The 22,810-nt window shown below is 48.0% G+C and overlaps 1 long non-coding RNA gene across 1 annotated transcript; it reads right to left on the reverse strand.

Moving 5' to 3' along the window:
* Nucleotides 1–20,637: 20,637 nt before the first annotated feature.
* Nucleotides 20,638–22,753, reverse strand: LOC113619654 (uncharacterized). The gene is made up of 2 exons (XR_003432486.1): nucleotides 22,706–22,753; nucleotides 20,638–22,016 (listed from the first exon to the last, which is right to left on the reverse strand). It is a non-coding gene; the product is annotated as an uncharacterized LOC113619654 (long non-coding RNA).
* Nucleotides 22,754–22,810: the final 57 nt, after the last annotated feature.

The raw sequence follows: 22,810 nt of genomic DNA on the forward strand, positions 1-22,810 counted from the left end.
TTTCATAAGCTGAAACGGCATAAAGCAAAGAAGCAATTACTTTAGGACACGTCTTGCTAATGGATGCACAAAATAAACCGAGACAAAGCACAGATGCTCACAGACACAGTTCAAATCTTTGGTGGCTTGACGCTGAGGTGCTGAGTGTATTTCCCCGGTAAGGAGCTTGGCGGTGCCACTCTTGCTGCATGGGGTGCGCGCTGCCTCTATAGCGGCTTGCTGCAAGACAAACACTGAATGCTATTTTTAATTTTCTCTTTCGTCTTTTTTGTGAAAACGAAAATCCTCTTCGGATTTCTTTCAGTTAATGTAGGTCTTTTGCCAAAGCAAAGTGGCGTAGAGCGAACTTTCAAAAAGTGAGGGATACCTTATATGCAGGGCACTTGCGATGTGCCAGGTACAGGCCAGGCATTTTACATATTCTTTAAATTCGTCCAACAGTCCTTTTATCATTACTCCAATGAGGCAGCTGAGACCCAGAGAGGCTAGATAACTAGTTCCAAGTCAGAGCTTGGTTGTGGTGGAGGCAGGGTTCCAACCAGAGTCCAAGGCTCTTAACCAGCACACTCATGAAAACAAAACAAAAAAACCCACAGAAAACATGCACATAAATAAACAAGATAATTTCAGATAGTGATCAATGCTATGAAGCAAGGAACGTAGGGAGATGTGGTTCAGAGCGCCAGGAGACGCAGGGGACAGAGAGATAGACGATCATGGTCAGTCTCTCCCAGCTGGTGACATTTGAATGGAGGCCATGGGAAGTTGTGGGGAAAGACATACCAGGCAGAGAACACGGATGTGCAAATGTCCTGAGGCAGGCATGGACAGGGACAGGGAAGCCGGTGATCAGGGGCCTAGGAAGCAAGGGGGAAACATAGAAAGTGAGCTCAGAGAGTGGGTAGGGGACACCCCAAGGGCCTTGCAGGCTACAGTAAGGATTTTGGATTCTTCTTGAAGAACAGTGAGATAATATCGGAGGACTGAAGCAGAGGAGTGGTATTTTTCAAACTGCGGTCCCTGCACATTTTCAAGTTATTAATTTTTATTTCACTAATCCAGTAAAATCGCCAGCCTCCATACTGGACTAGGGGGGAGGCTGGAGCCTGGCCTGTGGTAGCATTTCTGCTTGTGTCTGAGCCAAGTAGAGCTATGTCAAGGACAAGGAGAAAATAACGGAGAGGAGAGGGGAGCTGTATTAGTTACCTACTGCTATGTAACTTATCACCCCCCCTCAAAATGCAGCATCTTAAAACAAGAAACATTTACTATCCCAGAGTTTCTGCGGGCCAGGAATCTTTGACTCAAGGTCCCTTACAAAACTGCAAACAGCAGGGGCTGGGGGCCCACCTCAAGGCTCAGTTGGAGGAGGATTTGCTTCCGACCTCACTCACCTGCTTATTGGCAACATTCAGTTCCTTGTGTTCTGTTGGTCAGGGCCTCCCTCAGTCCCTTGCCACGTGTGCTTCTCCATAGGGCGGCACAACATGGCAGGTGGTTTCATCAGGGCCAGCAAGTAAGAAAGCAAGAGAGGGCAAACAAGATGGAAGGCTGTGTCTTTCTTTTTCTTTTTTTAAATATTTATTTATTTATTTTATTTTTGGCTGCATTGGGTCTTAGTTGCGGCACGCGGGATCCTCTGCTGTGGCATGCAGACTCCTTGTTTTGCTACGTGGGCTCCAGAGTGTGTGGGCTCAGTAGTTGCGGAGCACGGGCTTAGTTGCCCCACGGCGTGTGGGATCTTAGTTCTCTGACCAGGTATTGAACCCGCGTTCCCTGGACTGGAAGGTGGATTCTTAAGTACTGGACCACCAGGGAAGTCCGCAAGCCTGTGTCTTTCTATAACCTAGTCTCAGAAGTGACATCCCATCACATTTTTTCTTTTCTTTTTTTAACATTTATTTATTTGGCTGTGCCAGGTCTTAGTTGCGGTACTCAGGATCCTCGTTGCCACGTGTGGGAAATTTAGTTGCGGCATGTGGGATCTAGTTCCCCGACCAGGGATCAAACCCAGGCCCTTGGCAGTGAAAGTGCAGAGTCCTAACCACTGGACCACCAGGGAACTCCCATTTTCTTATTAAACTTAAAAATTTTTGGAATAATGTGAAATTTACAAAAAAACCTGCCAAGGTAACACAGAGGGTTTCTGTTATCATCCCTCACCCAGGTTCCCCTAACGTTATCATCTTAATTTACCCTGGAATGTTTGTCAAGAGAAGTCTGCTTTGGTACATTGTTATTAACGAAATTCCAGCCTTTATTCGGATTTCACTCCTGTTCACACTGATGAACAGGATCTGTTCCAGGGTCCAATCCAGGACACCACATTGCATTTTGTCAAGTCTGCTTGATTTCTCCTGGTCTGTTTCCTCTGTCTTTCCTTGCTTTTCATGACCTTGAGTTTTGAGGAGATCTGGCCAAGTATTTCGTAGAATGTCTCTCAATTCGAGTTTGTCTTTGTTTTTCCTTTGATTATGTTGGGGTTATGGATTTGGGAGTAGGAAACCACAGAAGTAGATGCAGTGCCCTCCTCATTACATTATATTAGGGGGGTGCATGATCCCCATGTGACATCATCTAGGAGATTAACCTTCATCTCTTGGTTCTCTTGGTTAAACTGGTTTCTGATATATTTCCCCACTGTAAGGTTACCGTTCTTTCCTCGTACTCTATTCTTTGGAAGTGAAATCCAGCCCATACTCAAGGAGTGGGGAATTAAACTCCACCTGCTGGAGGAGTATGGTAAATTAGTTGGAATTCTTCTGTAAAGATGATTTGTCCCTTCTCTCCCATTTATTCTTTATTCAATTATTCAATCAATTTCTTATATCAGTATGGACTTGTATACTTATTTTATACTTTGAGTTGTAATCCAATACTGTTATTTATTTTGTTGCTCAAATAGTTCCAGCTTTGGGCTTCCCTGGTGGCACAGTGGTTAAGAATCTGCCTGCCAATGCAGGGGACACGGGTTCGAGCCCTGGGCCGGGAAGATCCTACATGCCGCAGAGCAACTAAGCCTGTGTGCCACAACTACTGAGCCTGCGCTCTAGAACCCACGAGCGACAACTACTGAAGGCCGCGTGCCACAACTACTGAAGCCCGCAAGCCACAACTACTGAAGCCCGCAAGCCACAACTACTGAAGTCCACGTGCCACAATTACTGAAGCCCGGGTGCCTAGAGCCCATGCTCTGCAACAAGAGAAGCCACCGCAATGTCAAGCCCACGCACCGCAACAAAGAGTAGCCCCCACTCGCCACAACTAGAAAAAGCCTGCGCGCAGCAACGAAGACCCAACGCAGCCAAGAAAAAAAAAAAGAAAAAAGTTGCTGTTATGCCGAGTGAAGGACAAAAAGCTGACAATTTCCCTGTGGTTTGGAAAGGAAAATCTAGCGGGCAGGCCAGGGCCCCCGGGGAACACAAGGCCTGAACTTAACACGGTGGAGGGGCAACCTCAGTTCCACAAAACATCATCATCTGTCACACTCAGTTTGTCCAGTAGCTTGAATGCTGATGTTCTTGTAGTTTGTTTTGTGCTTGATTTGTAGCTGTGTGGTGTAGTGGCCAAGAATACAGGACTCAGGACCCTGACTGTGTATGTCCAAAGCCTGGTTCTCCCAGCTGGGTGATTATGGGCAAATGACTGAGGTCTCTCAGCCTCAGTTTTCTCTTCTGTATAATGGGGACAATAACAATCCCTATCTCGCAGGTGGTGGTAAGAACTCGGTGAGTTAATACATGTCAGGGGCACAGAGCAAGGGCGCAATAAACGTGAGCTAGTACAGTTATCAAGTTCATAGATATTTAGGGAAGAGAATTACTGAAGTCATCTGTCACCTCTGGGGCTCTTGAGGTTTTCCCCCTTTAAATGGATGTTTTTAATATTTGAGCTGGAGGAAGTTTGGGCTGCCATGAGTGTACAGCCCATGTCCAGCCCAGCACTGTTCACGTGTGGTCTGGCATTGTGTGCCCCATCCCCGATTCTCTCCCCTCCCCCAATCCAGACTGAGATTGAGCTCTACAGGGCAGGGAGGGTCTGTTCACCCCACATCCCCTCTGTCCAGCCTGGTGCCTGGCACAAACTAGCCTCCAGTAAGCGCTGGGTGAATAAATGAATGCAAGCAGGCATGAATGAATGGAAAATCTATCAGTGTGCATGTGACTTCGTTACTGAACTTCCTCTCAGGTGATCAGGGAAGACTTCCAGGAGGAAGTGGCATGGGGTGGGAGTGTGGTGAGGGGGGTATTCTAAGCAGAGGAGTCAGCCTGTACGAAGGTTTGGAGACCAGGCAGCATTTTATTCCTTCTGGGAAGTGAAAGCAGATTAATCTTGGTGGAGGGAGAGGGTGAGGGCGGGAGATCATGAGGGAGGAGGGGGCAGGCAGGTGAGCAGGGCCCAGACCACTCACCGTCAGGAGCGGGTAGACTTTGCCCTGAGCAGGAGGGGAGACAGGGCCTGGGATGGGACATCAGAGGCTAGGTGGGGAGCAAAGAAATCCCAGCTGGGCTGGTGCCCCAACCCCAGGGCTGCATATTGCTGTGTTGGCTTTGGGAAGGCTGCTTCCTCTTTCTGGGTCACAGTTCTTCCATCTGTGAAATGGGCACTGGGTTCTTATGAGGGTGGACACCAGACTGGACCACAATGTACACTCCCCTAGCCTGCTGATGGGCTGGGAGAGTCTGTCTGCTGGTTGGCAGGACAATCTGGCTTAATGTATAATTATATCCTTACAATGTTCCTAACCTTCAACTCAGCAGTTCCTTTTCTTAGAACTTATCCTGAGATAATAATTTAGGATTTGTGAAAAGATTTGGCTCATGGGATGTTCATCAGAATGTGCCTGCGATGGCAGAAAAATTGGAAACAGCCTAAATGTCCTGCATTAGGGAAATGAGCATGATGCTATCAAAACTGGTGCTGAAAATTTTCATCTAATGCAAAGGTTTTCATTGTACATTATGAAAAATTTTTACTGCAAAAATAACACATCTCACTTTTAAAATATTCAAATCCTGGGCTTCCCTGGTGGTGCGGTGGTTGAGAGTCCTCCTGCCGATGCAGGGGACACGGGTTCGTGCCCCGGTCCAGAAAGATCCCACATGCCGCGGAGCGGCTGGGCCCGTGAGCCATGGCCGCTGAGCCTGCGCGCCCAGAGCCTGTGCTCCGCAACGGGAGAGGCCACAACAGTGAGAGGCCAGTGAACCGCAAAAAAAAAAAAAAAAAAAGAACATGCAGAGTTTCGTAAAATATTATCTAATTACGTATATGGTGCTACATTGTTATTGTAATGGCCCCCAAAGCATCTTGCCTTCCAGCATCCATGCCCTAGTGTAGGCCCCTCTCATGTCGAATTTGGATCTGATCATGTGACATCATGATCAGGTCCAAGGGACATTAGCAAGCAAGGGCTTGATGAGGGCTTGCACTCTGAGGCTTGTCCTTTTGAAATACTCATTCTTGGGATCCAGCCGCCATGCTGCAAGAAAGCTCAGTCTAGACCGCAGAATGATTAGCAGATACGTGGAGAGAGGCCCTGGAGGATGAGAGGCCACCTTGGAAGTTCCAGCCCAGCTAAGCTCCCAGGTGAAGGCATCCACATGAGTGAGCCCTGCTGATGCCTTGTGGGGCTGAAGAACTGCCCTGTTTCGGAGTGGTAACTAAGCAATAGATGACAGAAACATGGATTGTTCTGCAACTTTTAAAAAATCTTGACAATACATATATATATTATGAACATCCTCCTAGGTCGGTTCATATAGATCAGCTCATTCTTTTTTGTGACATTTCTTTATTTTTTTTTCCTTAATTAATTAATTTTTATTTTTGGCTGCGTTGGGTCTTCGTTGCTGTGCACGGGTTTTCTCTAGTTGTGGCGAGCGGGGGCTACTCTTCCTTGCGGTGTGCAGGCTTCTCATTGCGGTGGCTTCTCTTGCTGCAGAGCATGGGCTCTAGGTGCGTGGGCTTCAGTAGCTGTGGCACACGGGCTCAGTAGTTGAGGCTCGCAAGCTCTAGAGCGCAGGCTCAGTAGTTGTGGCGCACGGGCTTGGTTGTTCCACGGCATGTGGGATCTTCCCGGACCAGGGCTCGAGCCCATGTCCCCTGCTTTGACAGGCGGATTCTTAACCACTGCGCCACCAGGGGTGTCTTTAGGATAAATTCCCAGAAGCAGAATGGCTAGGTCAAATGGTATGCACTTGAAAAGTTTTCACAGATATGGTTAAACTGCCCTCCAGAATGGTTGTACCAGTTTGTGTTCCTACTCACAGTGGGTAAGCGGGCCAGGTCCCCAGCCCTTATCCAAGCTTGAAAAGCCACTTAAACAGCATCATTAGGCAGCATGAGTGTGTGAAAGTGTCACAGAAGTGGCGGGGGGAGGGCGGTGAGGTGCCGGACCGTGGGGAAGATTCTGTTGCAGCTGCAGGGAGCAGGGTCTGGGGCCCCAGCCCAACCCCACCTCAGTTCCTTCCTCTTCTGCTGGGGCAGCTGTGCTCAGCACATCCTCTTTCAGTGCAGCCCTTGAAGGCGCTTCCCCAGCAGACGGGCTTCACGGGTAGGCTCAAGTTCCTCCAGCCTTGACCCCCTGCTCACTGTGACCCTCTGGCTCAGAAGGGGCCCAGCCCCAGTCCCCACCTCCTGCAAAGAGAGGAGCTTTCCAGGTTTGCCTGTGACTTTGGACAAATCTCTGATCTTTTCGGAGCCCATAACTGCTTTTGAAAAAATGTGGGGACTTCCCTGGTGGTCCAGTGGTTAAGACTCTGCACTCCCAGTGCAGGGGGCCCAGGTTCAATCCTGGTCAGGGAACTAGATCCCACATGCCACAACTAAGAGTCCTCATGCCACAACTAAAGATCCTGCATGCTGCAACTGAAGATCCCTCATGCTGCAACTAAGACCCGGCGAAGCCAAATATATAAATAAATAAATATTAAAAAAACAAAAAAGAAAGAAAAAATGTGGATGATAACAATACCAGTCTTTGGGTACTGTTCTTTATTCCTTCACTAAACATTTCTCTCTCTCTCTCTCTCTCTCTCTCTCTCTCTCTCTCTTCCTTCTGAAAACATCCTAAAGAAGCATCCTGGTCTCTTGGTCCCCATGGTCTAATGGGAGGCAGAGCCAGACCAGGTAACTGCATAGGTATCTATTTGTATGTACTTGTATGTGGGGAATATATCATCTGAAATCAAGTGCAAGTACGCAGGAACCTGATTTAGGTAGAGGGTGGGCAACGAGACAGCCATTGAGTTGAGACCATAGGATGAAGCTGCTAAAAGAGTGGAGAGCAGGGTAACTGCATTCCTGGTGGGTGGAACGCCTTGTGCAAAGGCCCCAAGGTGGGAGGGGCATGTCACATTCATTTCTGGGACTGAAAGAACACGAGTGCAGAGAGTGAAGGGGAGAGAGGACTCAGATAAGACCCAAGGGGTTAACAGGATCACACTCTCCTTATGGACCAGTGTTGACCTTTAAACTAAGAACACTAGGGAGCCATTGACTGATGGTGAGAAGATTAAACGAGATAACATCTTGTAAATTTCTTAACCCACGGTTAGGGCACAATAAATGTTGTTATTATTATTATTAGTTTTAACTTTCTCCACCCTCCGGGGTATCAGGCCAGAAAATTCTCTTTGATCCCAAAAGGCCCTGACTAGTCTGGGTCAGCTGTGTCCCTTGACTGGGAAGGACCCCAGAAATAGCCCTAATGTTTTCAGAAATTGGAGTCCAAATCCAGAAAGCATCAGTAACTGGTCCCCAAGGTCACTCAGGGAGGCAACGTTGGGAACCCAGTTCTCGACTCGACGCCCAGTGCTTTTGCCAAAAGCAAGTTCTCATCACCTCCCTGCCCTGCTTGAAACCCTCAAGGGCTCCCCACTGCCTCCAGAAAGCCCACAGCCTGGCACTCAAGGCCCCCTGCTTGGGGTTATCTCTCCCTGGCATGAACCCACACCAAAGTGAAGGGCACTGTTCAGTGTTGCCCAGAGGACGCCCGAGAGCCTGCTGCCCCACATTCACTGGTGCTGTCCCTCCGCCAGGAATTCGGGGAGTGCAGGTGCTCCAATCTCTTCCCCAGTCATTTCTGCAGCCCATGGGGGCCCCCTGTCCTATATTAGTTTCCTACGGCTGCTGTAACAAATTACCACTTAGTAGCTTAAAATAACACAAATTTATTACCTTACAGTTATAGAGGTTAGAAGTCCAAAATGGGTCTCACTGGGCTACAATCAAGGTGTCAGCAAGGCTGAATTCCTTCTGGAGGCTCTAGGAGACAGTTCCAGCTTCTAGAAGTTTCCTGCATTCCTTGGTTCATGGCCCCTTCCTCCATCTTCAAAGTCAGCTGTATAGGTCTGAGTCCTTCTCATGCTGCCATCTCTCTGGTTTTTCCTTCAGTCTCTCTCTCTCTCACTGAAGGATCCTTGTAATTACATTGGATGTAATCACACTCAGATAATCCCGGATAATCTCCCTATTTTAAAGTCAGCTGATTAGCAACTTCAATTCCATTTGCAACCTTAATTCCACTTTGCCAGGTAACCTAATGTATTCACACTAATCACAGGATTGCAATATGGACATTGTGGAAATTCCCTGGCAGTCCAGTGGTTAGGACTCGGCGTTTTCACTGCTGGGGCCCGGGTTCGATTCCTGGTTGGGGAGCTAAGATCCCACAAGCCCCCAAAGCAGTTGCCCCCAGGTAGGAACCCAGGAGGGAGTGGGTGCTCCCTACATTTCTAGAGAGGAAACAAAGGCTCTTAACAGCACACCTTTGTGGAATGTGTTTGAGTTGGTAACCGAGCTTTCACATACTTGGGGGTAAGTCGTATTTGTTTTGCTCCACATCTGAGAAAACTGTGGTTAGAAAGGTCAAGTGCATGACCCAAGGTCACAGGTAAGAAATGAATATTGCAGGGCTCACCCCCAGGCCTGACCCCCAGCTCCTCCCTTCTTCCCCAACCCTCCCTGAATGGTCTCACCCTCCCCAGACCATCTTAGTGATTTTCCAAGTCTGCTCCAAGGGAGTCCTGTGGCCAATTCACCCTTATTTCTGGCTGTTGGCCAAAAGTCAAGGGGTCATACTTGAAAGACTTCCTCAAACCCTGCAAGTCATGGCTCTGGAGGTTTCCGCCTGAACTGGAAGCAGGACTGTTTCCTACACACTGCCAACAGGGCTGTAATGGGTGCAGGTTTCCAGGGGAGCTTTTTGTCAATGTGTTTCAAAAGCTTTAAAAATGTACATTCCGGGCTTCCCTGGTGGTGCAGTGCTTGAGAGTCCGCCTGCTGATGCAGGGGACACGGGTTCGTGCCCCAGTCCGGGAGGGTCCCACATGCCGTGGAGCGGCTGGGTGCGTGAGCCATGGCCACTGAGCCTGTGCGTCCAGAGCCTGTGCTCCGCAACGGGAGAGGCCACAACAGTGAGAGGCCCGCGTACCAAAAAAAAAAAAAAAAAAAAAAAAAAAAAAGTACATCCCTTTTACCCATGATGTCACACGAAGGAAATGAACAAATGCAGAAGGAAATGAACATCTAGGTTGTGCATCACAGCATTAGGGAGAATAGCGAAAAATCAAAGCCAACCTAGATGTCCATCAATAGTGTCTCGATGAACTAAAAGGATGGATCCAATATTGTGGTCCCACATGGTGATTAAATATGACAATGTACTGGGACTTCCCTGGTGGCGCAGTGGTTAAGAATCTGCCTGCCAATGCAGGGGACACGGGCTCGAGCCCTGGTCCGCGAAGATCCCACATGCCGCGGAGCAACTAAGCCCGTGCTACTGAGCCTGCGCTCTAGAGCCTGCAAGCTCGTGTGCCACAACAAGGACGCAATGCAGCCAAAAATAAATAAATAAAAATGACAATGTAGGACCCACCAAGGTCATGTGACTTTTCTGTACAGTTAAACTTCATTGTAATAAAATGAGAGGGAAACGAATGACAATAAAGGTGTACGAAGATGGCCTTGAATAAGCACATGAAAATATGCTCTGCTCCATAGTCACCACGGAAACACAAATTAAAGCCATGACATGATATTACTACACATCTATTAGAATAGCCAAAACTAAAAAGATTCACCATATCAAATATTGGCAAAGATGTAGAGTCACGGGAAATCACATACACTGCTGGTGGGGGTGTAAAATGGTATAACCATTTTAGAAAACACCCTGGTAGTTTCTTTTTTTAAAAAATAAATTTATTTATTTTTGGCTGCGTTGGTGTTCGTTGCTGCACGCGGGCTTTTTTCTAGTTGTGGTGCACGGGCTTCTCATTGCGGTGGCTTCTCTTGCTGCAGAGCACAGGCTCTAAGGCGCTAGGGTGCCCAGGCTTCAGTCGTTGTGGCACATGGGCTCAGTAGCTGTGGCACATGGGCTTAGTTGCTCCATGGCATGTGGGATCTTCCTGGGCCAGGGTTCGAACCCATGTCCCCTGCATTCGCAGGTGGGTTCTTAACCACTGCGCCACCAGGGAAGTCCCACCCTGCTAGTTTCTTAAAAAGTTAAACATACACTTATCACATGATTCAGCCATTCCATTCTAAGGTATTTACCCGAGATAAATAATAGTGTAGGTCCATACAAAAACTCATATATAAATGTTTACAACAGCTTTATTTGTCATAGGTCCAAACTGGAAACAACTCAAGTGTCCATCAACAGATGAATGGATAAGCAAACTGTGGGGTAGCCACACAATGGAATATTACTTAGCAATACAAAGAAATGAACTATCAATCCATACAGCATGGATGCATCTGAAGATAATTACGCTAATTATTTAGAAGCCAGATAAACAAGAGTACATACTGTATGATTCCATTTATATAAAATACTACAAAATGCAAATTCATCTGCAATGACAAAAAGCAGAATCAGAGGTTGCTGGAGTGTGTGTTGAGGGGGGCGTCTGGGAAGTGGCCGGAGGAATTACAAAGTGGCACAAGGGAAGTTTTTTGGAGGGGAGTATACGTTCATCATCTTGAATGTGGTGATGGACTCGTATACATATGTTGAAATCTATATCATACACTTTAAATATGTGTAGTTTATTGCATGTCAATTACTCAGTAAAGCTATTTTTTTAGAAAAGATGCCCTCCTCCCGGTTTTAAATAATCACTAGGGACATAATGTACAACATGATAAATATAATTAATACTGCTGTATGGTATATATGAAAGTTAAGAGAGCAAATCCTGAGTTCTCATCACAAGGAAAAAAATTGTCTATTTCTTTAATTTTGTAACTATAGGGATGCTGGATGTTCACTAAGCTTATTGTGATAATCATTTCTTTTAAAAAAATGTATATTTTATTTTATTTTTTTTGGCCGTGCCCCGTGGCTTGGCTGGGGAGGATCCTAGTTCCCGGACCAGGGATCGGTTTGGAGTCCTAACCACTATACCACCAGGGAATTCCCCAATCATTCCACGATGTATGTGATTCAAATCATTATGCTTTATACCTTAAGCTTATACAATGCTGTATGTCAATTATATAATAAAACTGGAAGAAAAAAATGCGCTCTTGATACATTGATAAATTTTTTAAAAAGGGGGCGGGCAGGTTCCAACGGTATACATAGTCTGATTTTCTTTCTGGGAGAAAAAAAGGCGTTTGCTTGCTGTGTACATTTCCTGGGTGATGGAATCAGAAGTGAAGTAGACTTTTTTCTTTAAACTTTTCTGCATTTGCGTAACGGTTTTTAACAACCACACGTTTGCATTTATATTTTATAATAAATAAAACAACTTCCATTTTGCAGGAGGAAAATCGACTAAGCAGGGTCTAGCCCCGCCCACCCCCGGAGGCTCCTCCCCCTATCCCGTCCGGTACAGCTGGAGGCTGGGAGTTGACCGAGACTCAAGAGCTGCCTGCGAGCTGGTCCCCGCGCGCAGCGGTCCCCAGGGCAGTGACGAGAGCAGCCCTGCAGCTGCTTCCCGGAAAGCCCAAGGGTCAGCCTGGGCTAGACCAGTAAATCACCCCAGGAAGGGGCCCGAGCATTTCCTCTGCAGAGGGAGGGCAGCGAGGCGGGGAAATGTGTACAGGGTTTGGATGAGTAAGGGGCCCCCACACATGCTTGGGTGAGGGATTAAGCTGGTGGGGATTTAGAAAGAAGAGGCAGTGCAGCTCAGCTCCCAAGGAACCAAAACAGGCACCTGGAAAACCAGCAGGACCTTCCTGAGTTTCCGGTGCCAGGGGCTCCCCGCTTCACTCTCTGCTTCCCTGGGCCTGTGGCTGGTGGGTAATTCACCGACCACCGAAGAGTAGTTCTGAGCCAATTTCCCAAGACAGAACTTCATTGGCCCACCTTGGGTCACGTGGCACACAGTCTTGATCCAGCCAATGGGGAAGGGTCAAGTATACTAAGATGCCTTCCAAAGGGTTCTCAGGGAAAGGGCAGGGGCCAGCTGGATGGCTCCTCAAAGGCTGTCCACTACACTCCAAGAGCACACACGAACACAAAAAATCTGACTGGGTGGTTTAGCCTCCAGACAGCATGGTGCCTCCCCATGTGGCAGCTGTCCTGAGGGGCCCAAGTATTAGAAGGACAGCCTGGTCCAAGCCCCCTCCCATGGAGAAGGTCCCCACCCAGGTCTGTGCACATCCCTGGTGACAGCTGCTAAGTCACCTCCCCCAGGGCAGCAATGGCAGAAGTCCTCTGAGGAATCTGAACAAGGCTATGTGGAGAAAGGTCAGCTATGTCAGTAGGAGCAGGTATGAAAAGATACGCACGGGGTGGACAGAGGAGTCAAGATAATGGTGATGGGGCTTCCCTGGTGGTGCAGTGGTTGAGAGTCCGCCTGCCGATGCAGGGGACACGGGTTCGTGCCCTGGTCCGGAAAGATCCCACATGCTGCGGAGCGGCTGGGCCCGTGAGCCGTGGCCGCTGAGCCTGCGCGTCCGGAGCCTGTGCTCCGCAACGGGAGAGGCCACAACAGTGAGAGGCCCGCGTACCGCAAAAAAAAAAAAAAAAAAAAAAAGATAATGGTGATGGCTCTTGACCATCACCAGAGCTGCAGTGTCATTGTGGCAACGCTGATGCAGCAACCACCACAACAGAGCACAGCAAGTCATACCTTCGACAGGCTAAGCAGTTTCCGCGCAGAAGGACCCCGAGTAGGAAGCCACCAGTGCCTGCTACACACAGACGATCAGAGCCCCTTGTCTAACTACTAGCGTTTAATGCTAACATTCACACTGATCCAGCACCTTCAACAGGCCAGGCACTCATTCTAAGCACTTCGTATATTACATCCTCTCGTGCAGCCCTCCTAACAACTCCAAGAGGCAGGTACTATTACCCCCATTTTATTTAGTTATTTGGCTGCGCCATGCAGCATGTGGGATCTTAGTTCCCCAACCAGGGATTGAACCCGTGCCCCCTGCAGTGGAAGCACAGAGTCTTAACCACTGGACCTCCAGGGAAGTCCCCTATCACCCCCATTTTACAGATGGGAGAACTAGGTACAAAGAGATTCAGTAAATTGCCCTGGTTCACAGGGGTGGGATTCAAACCTGGGCAGCCTGGCTTTGATGTCATGCTCGTAACCACTGCCCCTTCAGGTGCTGGCATGTGTCTGACACTGTTCCAGGCACTGGGATACAGACGTCCTCCTTGTGGGCCTGGGGAAAATGATGCAAATAGCAATGACCCACATCAGGAGCTGTCGCTGTTGTTTTAAGAGCTGCAAGCTTGGTACTCTAAGAGAATCTAGAAAGGGACCATCCTTGCTTGGAGGGATCAGGGAGGGCTTCCCTGCAGAACTGATGCTGAAGCTGAGGTCTACAGAGTGACAAGGAGTGAGGGAGGCAAAGCGGAGAGGGCAGAGTCTATGGTAGGAAGAGGTCCAGGTGAGAGGGAACCACATGTACAGCATGCCTGAGATTAGGTAAGAGCTTTGCTGAGGGTCACCCCAGGCAAAGGTGAGAAGGCATGATAATGACCCTGCCCTGGCCTCTAGATGACTGGCCCTGCCTCTCTGTGACCCTGCCTCACCTCCCCAGTCACCGTCAAATGCCCACAGCTGTCCGAGGTGGCAGCAGGACAAACCCGTGGATGTATTCAATCGCTGTTTGCTAACAAGTGGCCCGGAAGGACGCTAATCACTTTAGTGCCCAGTTTGCGGGAGTCATGATGATTCAGGGAAAAAGCTACTTGCTGGATTCTGGAAGGGTATTCAGCCGATCCGGCTACCCAAGCGTAGAGATGCTAATCAGACGCCAGTCTGGCCACTGGTCACCTCGAGAGAGGGGCCCCAGTGGTCTATGGAGCAGCCCTGGCGTCTTTCCAAGGGCTCACTGTGGTCACTGGGGCTTTCCTAGATGAGTTCAAGAGCAAACGCTGGGGTTTGCGAGAAGCGCTTCAGCCTCAGCATCTGATGACATTCTCGACAAGAATGGTCAATTTCTGGACCCCAACGGCACAGAGGGGCTGTCAACACGGGAGGCTGGGTCACTCTTGAGGGTCAGGCACCACTCAACAGGGCAAGACGATGGCTTGGGCTCATACTAACCAGCTGGGCAGAGGTGGCAGCAATTATGTGAGGGCAGGGAACTCACCGTCTCCTGCTCTTCAGGCAAAGCTGGTTTTGCCTTCTTGGAGGGAATGTTTAAAATGCTCTTGACTGTTGGCCCAGAGATTTCACATCTGGAAATTTCCCCTCCTGGGATCCTTCATCAGCACACAGGGGGCATTTACAAGGGTGCTCACTGCAGTGGCTTGAAGTAGTTAAAAATTGCAAGGACTGCAAACATATCCTGGTGGAACTGGCTAAATCTAGTGTGGATGTCCTCACCGTGGACAACTGCAGTCCCCAAAGAGAGTGTTCCAGCAAGGGGAAACCTCTAAGAGTCACTTTTAAGTAAAACAAACAAAACAACCTAAAAGTGACAAAACAATGTGTATTGTATTATTCCATTTTTCTTTCTTTCTTTCTTTTTAAGATGCCAGTATTACAAGCTTTAAAAAAGCTACCTGAAGCATCTTAATGGAGGTCATCTCTGGGAGGGGGCATCACAGGGGACTGTCACTTTTTAAACTTTCACTTTCTAGAGCATGAAATTGTGCTGCTTGAATTTTTTTTTAACATCTTTATTGGAGTATAATTGCTTTACAATGGTGTGTTAGTTTCTGCTTTATAACAAAGTGAATCAGCTATACATATACACATATCCCCAGATCTCCTCCCTCTTGCGTCTCCCTCCCACCCTCCCTATCCCACCCCTCTATGTGGTCACAAAGCATCGAGCTGATCTCCCTGTGCTATGTGGCTGCTTCCCACTGGTTATCTATTTTGTGCTGCTTGAATTTTTCAAAGATGAGCATGTGTTACTTCTGCTTTGAGATCGTTTTTTTTTTTTTTGGCCATGCTGTGTGGCTTATAGGATCCTAGTTCCCGACCAGGGATTGAACCTGGGCCCCTACAGTGAAAGCACCGAATCTTAACCACTGGGCCACCAGGGAACTCCCTGAGATCTTTCTTTTTTAATGTAAGCATTGACCACTGTAAACTTGCCTCTTATTACTGCTTTCATTGTAGCCCATAAGTTTCGGTATGTTGTGTTTTTGTTTTCATTTGTTCTCAAGATAGTTTCTCATTTCCCTTGAGATTTCTTCTTTGACCCATTGAGTGCTTAAGAGTGTGCTGTTTAATTTCCACATATTTGTGAATTTTCCAGTTTTCCTCCTGCCACTGATTTCTCCTTTCAGTCTGCTTCAGAGCATGTGCTACATTTGAGATCAGCAGAGCAGTGACTAAAAAGAGAAAGAGAAAGTCTGGATAACACGGTGGTGAAGAGCTCAGGCCCAGGATCCAGACTGCCTGGATTTGAAGTCAGCTCCATCATCGATTACCCGTATGACCTTGGGCATGACATCACCTGTCTGTGCCTCAGTTTCTTCATCTGTGAAATGGGACATACCTCGTGGGACTGTTGTGAGGATTGAAAGAGTTCATCTGCTAAAAACCTTAGATCAGTGCCTGGAGCACATACTAAGGCTCAGGGAAGTGTCAGCTGTGATGATGGGGGGAGGACGGGACAGTGACAACGGCACAGTCTAGAGGATGTTTCCGCTGAGCCTTGTATGGTGGCCACAAGCATGTACAATGGAGCTCCCTGCCCTCCAAGAGCAAGAGGGCTCCTGAGCCCCAGCATGATGCTTACCCCGTGGAAGGATTAGTGTCAGTAGTGTTATGTGTTCATTTGTTCCTTCCTTCTTTCTTCCACTCACTCACCGGCCCCCTGTTATGTGCTTGGCCTGGGAGGGGCAATGGACATGAACTCTTCTGTGAAATGGGGATAACGACTGTCTTAGTCTGTTCTGGCTGCTATAACAAAAACACCACAGACTGGGTGGTTTACAAACAACAGAAATTTATTTCTCACAGTTCTGAAGTCAGGGAAGTCCAGGATCAAGGTACTGGCAGATTCGGTGACTGGTGAGAGCCTGTCTTCTTGCTGTGTCCTCACATAGCAGAAGGGGCAGGGGAGCTCTCTGGGATCTCTTTTATAAGGGCGCTAATCCTATTCATGGGGACTCCACCTCATGACCCAAGCACCTCCAAAAGTCCCCACTGTCAAATACAATCACGCTGGGGGTTAGAGTTTCAACATATGACTTTGAGGGGGTGGAAACAAACATTTGGTCTATAGCAGTGATGGAATCCCCTGCAGGCTGTTGGCTTTTGAGGAGAACTTGGGAGCACAGGGCTTAGCCTGGGGCATGGGCCCCCAGGGCGAGGTCAATACACAGAAGCTGTTGCTTAGACAAAGAGAAGTGACAGCATCAGAGCATCAGGGCCTCCCTGAAAGCCAACCCCTTGCAGGAGAATGGTCAACACTGCCCTGCCTTGGGGCCGCATCACTGTATCGCCGTGCTGATTTCAACCCTCCCCGCCAACAAAACCTCAGTGAGATCACCACTCTTACCCAATTGTTCACACTTGTACCCCCAGTGCTTACACCACTGCGTGGCACAGAACGGGCACTCAGTTTTTGATCTAGTCGAACAGGCACTATTCTAAGCACTTTACAAAAATCATTACTCATAACATCCCTGGGAAATAGGTACTATATTTCCATTTTAGAGATCAGGAAACAGAGGCATAAAGAGGTTACATAACTTGTCCAAGGTTACACAGCCAAGTAGTGGCAGAGTTGGAATTTGAACCCTGGGAGGTATTTGTTGAAGGAAGGAAGGAAGGAAAGGGTGAGGGGCAGGGTCTGGGGTCTGTAGTTCTGAAACGCAGAATCAGAGAACAGGGCCCTTAGCAAGCATCAACCTCCACCCCACTCCCCTGCTGTTCTACAAGTGGGCAGTGGGGACTAAGGTCTGGGAGGGTGGGGCCCTAAAGCCAAGCAGGAGAGTAAAATGCGGGATTCCCAGTTCCCAGTCAGGAGTTTGGGATGCGTTAGAAAATCCCAAGTGTTGAATTCCTCACTGTCACTGGAAAGAGTTTCATGGTGAGTTGAGTGGAAGGGACAGGTTACAAAACACGGTGTGATGTTAATAGCTAACATTTGATGAGTGCTTCCCCTATGCCAGGTAATTTACAACGCCCTTTATGTACATTACTACCTTGTAGAATCCTCAGAAGAATTTCATGAGGTAAGTATGGTCACTAAACCCATTTTACAGCTGTGAAAATTGAGGCTCAGTGTCTCCAAGCGACTGGCTCCAGGTCATGGAGCTAATGAGTGAAGGAGTCTGGGACTCATACCCTGGTCCCTGCTGCAGCCCCTGTCCCCCACTGATTCCCCAGTGCCTCACCACTAAATGGTACCACTGATGATTTTCACATTTAAAAATAATAGCTGTTATTATATATAGAATGGATAAACAACAAGGCTCCACTGTATAGCACAGGGAACTATATTCAATATCTATATCTATATCTATCTATCTATCTATCTATATATATGACTGAATCCCTTTGCTGTACCACAGAAATTAACACAACATTGTAAATCAACTATACTTCAATTTAAAAAAAATAGCTGCTGCTGACAGTAACACCAGGCACTGTGACTAAGAAATCATAAAATAAGCAGAGCTCAGCAAGGGCTAAAGGGCTGTGTGTATGCCTAAGAGGTAGGGAGTTACCTAAGAGGACAGGGAGGTGACCTGGGAACACCTCTTCTCAGTAAACACAGCCCTGATCACTGGGTGAAAGGTGTCGGACTCCTGACCAGTTATGTAAGTTCAGGGTCCACCTGCCGACTCCTGGTCTGCTGGGTGGGGGTCTGAAAAGGTTCAGAAGACCAAGCCTAGCTCTGGAGGTCCCCTTCGAGGTCGCCTAGCACACGGTCAGTCTGCCTGAGAAAGGCCTCAGCCAAATCCCTCCCTCTACCCTGGTCGAGGCCAACAGGGCCACAGTGACACTTCCCAGAAATGGGACTTCTGCCTGCCCTTTCAGGAAACGCTCAGAGGCCCCCTCCATGGCTTTCATTTGACTTTGCACAGAAGGAATTCAACTGGACTCTATTTCCAGAGTGGCTCTGTGCCATACACTTTCCCCTCATAACTTGTATAACTGTGCAAAGGTGTCATTATCTCCATTTTATGGGTGAGGACACTGAAAGAGGCTAATAACTTGCTTGAAGCGATAGGTCTGGGATTTTTCTTTTCTTTTTTTTTTTTTAGGGCTGGGATTTGAACCCAGGTTGCTTTAAACAAAAGGAAGGCCCCGGGAACTGTGTGTTCATGATGTATCTTGAGATACAGGTGGCAGGCAGAGAAGGGAAAGTTAAAGAGGCTAAACTCCCTTTTTTTTTGGCCACACGCTGCTTGTGGGATCTTAATTCCCCGACCAGGGATTGAACCCGGGCCCCTGGCAATGAGAGCACCAAGTCCTAACCACTAGGCTGCCAGGGGATTCCCGAAATTCCTGAATCTTCCAGGCCACGTAGGGAGCTGGCCTGGAATAATCACATCATCCTCTCTCTAAAACCTTCCATGGCTCCCCTTTACCTTTAGCATAAAGCACAACCTCATTAACACGGCCTGCAAGGCCCTCCTGTAGGATGGGGCCTGCCTACCTTTCTAGGCCTGCCCTCGCCTCTCACAGATCCTGGGCTCCTATATTCTCTCAGCTTAGTCTTTCCTCTCCACCAACTCCCCTCTCTCCTGGCTGACTACTACCCATTGCTCAGGCTCAGGCTTACATGCTACTTCCTCAGAAAAGTCTGCCCTGACCACACACACCAGGCCAGGCCTCTTCTGTGTTCTCACTTCCCCCTGAGCTCCTCCTGACCTCCAGGTGTATCACAGCTCTCATCACTTGGGCCACATCTACATGCCTGCCACTATAGCCCCAGTCCCAGAGCAGATGGCGTGATAAACATCTGTGAATGAAAAATGAATGAATGAAGTGCTTGGCAGACCTTGGAAGGCCGGGGTAGGCAACAGACAGAGGGGGAAGGTGGTGAGGTGGCTGGGCTGACCTGCAGGTTGTATTAATGACAATACTGCAAGGGTAGGGCCAGCGCTCAGAGGTGGGAACACAGGCTGAAGTTTGGACTTTGTCCCATCAGTGATCTGGAATCCTGGGCTGAAGACATGCTGGAGCCGAAGCCCTGGTTCAAGAAAATAAGTCTGGCCTTGAAGCTGTAGGGGAAGACGGGCAGCTCTGGGGAAAGCCACCCATGGGTCTCTGGACACGATGAAAATGGGGTAAACACACTCTCATGTTTCAACCTGGGAATCTGGCCTGATTTTACACAGTGTCGGGTCAGGCATTGGGCCTTGGCCTTCACCCACTCACTAATCAAATCTGGCCAACAACCCCAGGAGATAGGGACTGCTGTGGCCCCACTGGACAGATGGGAAAACTGAGGCTCAGAGAGGCTGAATGACCTTCCCCAAGTAAAACAGGGACTCTCCATTGCTGCCTTAATTAAACTGTATTACAGCATACTCAGAGGTGGGGCATCTAGACCGTCCGGACTTGCACTGTGTAATACGGTAGTCATTAGCCACCTGTGGCTATCTAAGTTTTTTATTTAAATTCAATGGAGTTTAAAATTCAGTTTCTCAGTCACACTAGTCACTTTTTTTTTTTTTTTGTGGTACGTGGGCCTCTCACTGTTGTGGCCTCTCCTGTTGCGGAGCACAGGCTCCAGACGCGCAGGCTCAGCGGCCATGGCTCACGGGCCCAGCCGCTCCGCAGCATGTGGGATCTTCCCGGACCGGGGCACGAACCCGCGTCCCCTGCATCGGCAGGCGGACTCTCAACCACTGCACCACCAGGGAAGCCCTGGTCACATTTTTAAGTGCTCAATAGCCACATGTGGCTAGTGGTTACCATATTGAACAGTGCAGAGATGGAACATTTCCATCATTGCAGAAAGTTCTATTAATAGTGCTTGTCTAGACCACAGAGGTAGACAGGTCTACAGAGGCCACTCAATTCAATGCCCTTACTTAGCAGATAGTGAAAGAGAGGTCAGGGACTGGTTCAAAGTCACACAGTGAATCAATGACAGAGGTAGAAGTCAAAACCCAGGTTCCTGACTCCCAATCCAGTGCTCTCTCCACTGAAGTAGGTGGATTCCTATCTCTTAGCTGGGGTTTGGTAAGAGCTGCTGTGAGGCAAATGGACACCATAAACAAAGTCCAGTGACCACTGATTAAGTGGAAATAATACTTTAACATTTATAACAGAGGTTGATATCCAAATATGTAATAAGCTACTACAAATAAATAACAAAAAGATGACAACTCAAATTTTTAAAAATGGACAAAGGATACAGCCAGGCAATTTACAGAAATTCAAATTGCCAAAACAAGATGAAAAGATGCTAGTGCAAGAAATGCAAGCATGGTAGTAGAGGGTGTTTTGTTTTTTTTGTTTTGAAACAGATTGGTAAAGATGGAGAAAGTATGGGAACGGGCACTGTCTTATACTGCTGGTGGGAGTATAAATGGGTCCAACTTTTTGGAAGGCAGTTTGGCAGCATCTCTCAACAGTAAATATGTAAATACCCTTTGACTCAGTAAGCCTTGGGCTGGAACCCAGGCTGCCTGACTCCAGATCCCGTGTTCTGAACCATGACTACTCTCCGCGAGTGATGGTCAGGCTTGGGTTGGAAAGGGCAGAGTTGGCTGATCAATGGGGAGACTTGTGGACTTGGCCGTGGGAGGTTTAAGCAGGACAGATCACCGTGGGTGGGTTCTTTGGAGCCTTTATCTTCATGTGTGACTGGCTCAGATATTCCCAAGGAGCCTAGCACAAATCGATACGCCCTTGGTCAGCTGCTGGGGTGGCTCAGCTGTCATTCCAGTTCTGCAAATAATTGGAGCCGAGTCACCACTGAATCAGCACTGAGCGCCTGTGGCAAGCAGCGCTGGGAAAACGGCTTGGTGTGGCGCTCTGTGCTGGCTGTCAGGTGACTGAGAGAGCAGGCCAGCTGGGTAGCTGCCTGCCCTCAGGGTGATTTGGGCAAGTGGCATTTTCCATCCCAACCTCAATTTCCCCTTTCTTTCTTCCTTTCATTTTCTCTTCCTTTCTTCCGTTTATTCCTCCCGCCCTCCCACCTCCCTTCCAATGAATGCCAAGGACACACCAGTTATTGTGACAGAAAACAGAAGGCCGAGCCCTCATTTCTCCGCACACAGATGGTTGGTAACTTGGGGACGCAGAGCAGGGAGTGAACATTGTGCCTGATGTGGGGGAATGGGGTGGGAGAGGATGCTTGAGCTGAAGCCTGACACTGAGTAGGTGTCACCAGGTGGGCAAGAGGACAAGGCCAGGACCTTTGAGCAGGGCTGCAGGGGTCCGAGCAGGGCAGGCAGGGAGAGGCTGAGCAGTTGATTCCAGAAGGGACTGAATGCCTGGCTAAGAACTTTTTTTTTTTTTTCTCTAAGAACCTTTGACTTTCTCTCACCTTCTGAGATGGCCCACACTCTGTCTGTGAAGTGTGTTTCTCCCAAGGCCGTTCTCACCTTTTGAGATGGACCACATTCTGTCTATGGAATGTGTATCTCTCTAAAGAAATCCACTTCTTACCTAAAAAAAAAAAAAAAAAAGAAAGAAAAAAGAAAAGAAACTTTTACTTTATCCAGAGGGTGCTGGACAAGCATGGAAGGCCTTTTGTTAATAATATCCTTATAATTATATATTATTAAATTATAAAATAAATCTAACATATTACAAAAACCAAACAATATCCCAGAATATTCATTAAAATAATAAACATTTCCCCCCCAAACCCCCTCCTTAGTTGAAAGCCTCCGGTAACAATTTAGTGTATCCTTCAAGATTCTCTTCTATGCACACATAGGTCTATTTTTCTTGACAAAAATAAGCTCATCCTAAAAGAAATAAAAACAAAAAAAAAAATAAGCTCATCCTTTATATATTGTCTGTGCTTGCTTTGCCATGATAGGGTGGACATCTTCCACCTTGGCACACACATCTCCAGCAACCTTCTCAATAGCTGGATAGCATCTCACTGATGATGCTTCCCTTCATTCCACAAATATGTATTTATTTAACCCTGTTGGGTACTGGGTATTATCCCAGGTGCTGAGGATGGAGCAAGGCACAAAACACAGTCCTTCCCCTCAAAGACCCCCTCTTCCTACTGTCAGACATCAGGCTGCTGCCAATATTTTCATATAATATATAATGGTGCAGGGCTATCTTGCACATGTAACTTTGTACACATGTGTGAGTATTGCTATTGGGTAACTTACTTTTTTTTTTTTTTTGCGGTACGCGGGCCTCTCACTGTTGTGGCCTCTCCCGTTGCGGAGCACAGGCTCCAGACGCGCAGGCTCAGCGGCCATGGCTCACGGGCC

The sequence above is a fragment of the Aethalodelphis obliquidens genome, unplaced genomic scaffold, assembly GCF_003676395.1.
Source record: "Aethalodelphis obliquidens isolate GAN/ISIS:26980383/991018 unplaced genomic scaffold, ASM367639v1 scaffold7, whole genome shotgun sequence".
NCBI lineage: Eukaryota > Metazoa > Chordata > Mammalia > Artiodactyla > Delphinidae > Aethalodelphis > Aethalodelphis obliquidens.